Source organism: Chiloscyllium plagiosum, unplaced genomic scaffold (genome assembly GCF_037043375.1).
Source record: "Chiloscyllium plagiosum isolate Xiang-an unplaced genomic scaffold, Cpla_swu_hap1 HiC_scaffold_14, whole genome shotgun sequence".
Taxonomy (NCBI): domain Eukaryota; kingdom Metazoa; phylum Chordata; class Chondrichthyes; order Orectolobiformes; family Hemiscylliidae; genus Chiloscyllium; species Chiloscyllium plagiosum.
In genome coordinates, this window is record NW_028270152.1 from 95,446,094 (window position 1) to 95,450,585 (window position 4,492).

Sequence of the window (4,492 nt, forward strand, 5' to 3'; positions counted from 1 at the left end):
CACAAGGCGATAATATGAGCTGTTTCGAAACTTGGGGAAGGCAACTTTGCTGCTGAAGTTGGTTATGGAGTCAACGACAGACACAGGAATGTGTACAAGTCAGGTCACAAGGTTTACGGTCAGCATCACTGGAGGTCCCTGCTTAGGAGTCCGAGTTTTCATCACACAGACCTGGATATAATTCCCACGAAGATAATGAAGATATCTTTCTCGTTTTCTGAATTATTCGAAGGAAAACTAATTCCTGCTTGCGTGCAAAGCACACACCCGGATCATGCCAGAATCGGTCCAATGATTCTTTCCATCCGTCTATCAGGACAATGACAGCAGATTCACGGGAAACTACCACCGCAAATCCCCCTCCAATCATATCACCGTTCTGAGTTGGAAGTATCTGGCTGATTCTTCAGTGTCGCTGAGTGTAAATACTGGAACTCCCCCCATCGGTATCATGGCTGTATGTCCGTGCTGAGGAGTAGAAAGGTTCAGGAAAGTAACTCATCTCCTCCATCACTGTGGTAATTCGGGATATGAACTGAATCCTATCCCATTGAGTGACGACTATATTCCAGGAAAACGTTTCTAAAAGTTGAAGGTTCCTATCAGACACCTGCAATCGTTTGGAAATAAGTTGAGAAGTGGAGCAGGACATTGAAATCTCGTGATCGGCAATGATGGCTGGGAGGCATGAGGCAGGAAGTGAGCGTGGAACTGGTGGTGCAAGACTCAGTGTCAGTGCTAATCGTTAAACTTTTACTGCCCGATGTTAACAATTACTTACACATTTCACCTCGTTAAATCTACACAATGACCTTGTTCCTGTTGTTGAGGTCCCCTCTGTGTGTATTAACGTGTTTCATGGGCCCGGAGAGGATGAACACATCCTCTTTCTTCTGTCAGTTTAAATAGGTGAAGGGATCAGTTTGAAATTGATGTAAGGGAAGATTATCTTTTTCTGTGCCTTTTCAGTGGAGAATGTTCAGCTGTAAACTCTCTGTATTTGTAAATTAGAGGACTGATTGCAATTCTCTGTGAGCAACATTGATCCGAAAACACATTTCCAAGTACTGTGAAGAAGTGGTTAACCAACTTCACATATGGATGAGTAAATTCCCGCGACATGCGGCGCCGTGGCTTAGTTGGTAAAAGAGACTGTTTAGTAAATAGGCGATCCTGGGTTCAATTCCCAGCGGTGCCTGTTTGTTGCATTCGTATTTGGGCTTGGTGTTTCAACTCTTTACAACTGCCGTGTCAACCAAGTCAGCGTCTTTTTGGACATTCACCCTGTTATGAATTGGAGACCAGGTTAAGTTACAACAGTGACTTTTTTTTTAGTCCCGAACTATCAATAAAGTCTGTGGTTTCTTTCCGTTATTCCACAAGCACTTCTGCTTCTTATCCTCTTTCTCCCCCTCCTTCATTCCCAGTTTGGTAGGAATAACGAGATTACGCAGGAGGTGTTGCAGATTTGCCGGGGAACTTTGTGGTAATGACCGAGACACCACCAGCTGATCACTCTCATTCACTGATGTCAAAGTTCATTCATTTAAACCAACAGTGTATACATCGTTGTGCTTCTTTAGTTGTAGTAGACTTGCGTTTTTTTCTTATGGTGGATTCAGAATTCTACTTTGAATTCGAAACAGTCACAAATGTTTGAGGAAGAAATGTCGCCTGATCTGAGATCGAATTGACAGACACATTATCCGGAGAATGTGAGCCCCGATCTACACACTCCAGTCAATGAGCAACAATCTTCTCAGCAGCTGCACACTCAAACTGTCTCGAAATGTCAGACTTTTAATCGAGCAGAAATAGGTAATGAGCTGTATGCACAGACAGAGTGTTGGAGAATGTGAAAGAGAAAGAGGGTGAGGTGGATGCACAGAGACAAATAGAGACAAATGGTGACACATGCTGAGTTAGACACTGAACGGAACAATTCTCCATTCGACATTGCTGCAAACTGACAGGAAGGAAACAAGAAAAGGCAATCATTTTCGCACAGCTTTTTACCAGCTGAGAGCAACGGAGGCAGCATTACAGTCAATAAAGTCCTTTTGAATTTGTAAAGGTGACAGTTGTCAGCCACTGAGTGTTTTTTTATAAATATCCTGATTCTGCAGATAAGACTGATAATTTTCCCAGCATTATAGTATAGAAATGTATAACTCTCGTGTTCTGTCGATCTGAAACTTTAACTCGGTTTCTCTCCACAGATGTTGTCGGGCCTGCTGAGTTTCTCCAACAATTCACGCTTTTTCCGTTCTGATTTACGTCATCAAAGAAAAATGAAACTCAGTATTCTGTTGATGGCTTCATTTTTAAAACTCCTTAAAAAAAAACTGTTTTGCACTCTAAAAGTCAAATATACACTACACTGACTATACACCTGCAAACATGCAAAACCACTTTCAAATTCAGGCCGTAGCAGACCCAAGACCGAACGTCTCTGTATGTTATTGGATTCTCGACAACGGATGGGAAATTACGTTTCCGCGACCTGCCAAATGCACAATTGTGAAATTGACTGACTGTAACAACAAGCTCCATCCATACAGCCTCTCCTTGGCAGAGTGGGAGCGGGAGAATAATATTGCGTCACAGATAAGTTTCCAACTACATATCCACTCTATCATTACGGCCACCTTATTACATCTCAGGAACAGTACCTGACTGTATCGCACCTCAGCAGAAAGTGATGTCTTTAGAAGCTGGAGATCAAAGTCAATAAGTGTAGCACCTGGAAAGCACAGCCTGTCACGCAACATCTGAGGAGCAGGGGAGTCGACGTTTCGAGCATTCCTGATGAACAGCTTATACGTGAAACAACGAATTTCCTGCTCCCCTGATGCTACTTGACGAGCACCACACTTTTTGACTCTATCCCACCTCAGCTCATCTGCTTCGGAAAATTAATGATGAACTTGCCACCACTCAGCTTGATTCATATGTCACATGTTTTAACAGCTTTCAACATTCTATTCCTCATATGAATCAGATAGTCCAGATTACTATATAAAAATAAACTGTGGATGCTGGAAATCTGAAACACAAGCAATATTCGCTGGAGAAACTCTGCATTCTCTCAGTTCAACTGAATAGTTGAACATTAAACTGGGAGCAGGAAATGAGAAAGCCGCAATTTTAAAACTGCGACATTTCTCCAAAAGAATATATAATGTGCAGTGTTTCGATCAGGCTCTCACCGTCTCGAGTGCTGATAGGAATGGGGAAATAAATGTTGGCGCAGCCATTGCTGAACAAATGAAAAAAAGAAGACTTTTTGCGTTACTCATCAGTTGCTACCCCAGCAGACCATGTCAATTTTAATCATTAAGCAGGACAGCCAGACCCCTCTGCATTTTAGACTCTTGCAACGTCTCATTTAAATTAAAGGATCATTATTGAATGTTCCTGACAAATATCTCATGCTTCACTTCATACTGCATGAATCAAAATTTTACTCACAATCTTCCTCATCTCGACATCACTCAATTTTAATACGTTTAACGTTCGATTCACGGCTTAACTTCCTAACTACGTTCAAACAGAAAAATGCGCTTTTTATAAATTGAATATTAAGCTGAAATGATGCCTGTTGGAAATCCAAATATCGCTCGATCACTCTTTGTCCCTTACTTAGATTGTCCGTGTGAGACACGTTAACCTTGAGCGTCCTCTTTTTGAATTCTGCCATGCTGGGTAAAAAGAAGACCGAGGCCAGCCGCCTATCCACCCCTCATCATGATTTCATAAACGTCTAGAAGGTTACACACCAGCCTGGAACTGGCTGCTGGGAAAAGCCCCTGCTCAAACACGTTCTCCTTACAAGCCGTCTCGACACTGCAACATCCTTATAAATCTTCTCCGCACACTTTCAAAATTTACAACATATTTCCTGTTGAAGGTGATCGAAATTGTCAGCAGTATTCTCAGTGTGGCCTCATTAATGTTCTGCACAGCCACAATATGAGATGTGAACTCCAATAATCGATGTTCTGACTAATGAAGGCAAGCGTGCCAAATGCTTTCTTCACGAACTTTTCTACATGTGACACCAATTTTCCTGCTGTTATAATCTTTGCTTTGACTTATAATGTCGTGCTTGTCTTCTTAACTACGCTTTTCTTCTGCCTTCACGCATCTGTGGCTCAAATGCATGAACACTTTGTTCCTTTGGGTTTCCCAGTGCTCTACCGTTCATTGAGTAATCCCATGACGTGTTACTTACAAAATGCATCGCCTGATGTTTTTATTGTTATTTTCAGCTTCCACTATCTGCCCATTTGACAAATCCACCTATAAAATCCTGGAACATAAGACGTTCTGCCTCACTGTTAACCACGTTGCAAATTTTCGTAACCTCCTCACTTTTTCTTGTCATTTCCCCCACATTATTTCTACATTGTTTATGTGCAATCACAACCATTAAGGGACACACCATTGATTCTTGTTGTAGACAACTGCATACCAGGTCCTAGTCACAGAA

At 41.9% G+C, this 4,492-nt stretch overlaps 1 non-coding gene across 1 annotated transcript; it reads left to right on the forward strand.

The window, feature by feature from the left end:
* The first annotated feature begins 1,124 nt into the window (after positions 1 to 1,124).
* trnat-agu (transfer RNA threonine (anticodon AGU)) lies at positions 1,125 to 1,198 on the forward strand. Its single transcript has one exon. It is a non-coding gene; the product is annotated as a tRNA-Thr (tRNA).
* The last annotated feature ends 3,294 nt before the right edge of the window (positions 1,199 to 4,492 follow it).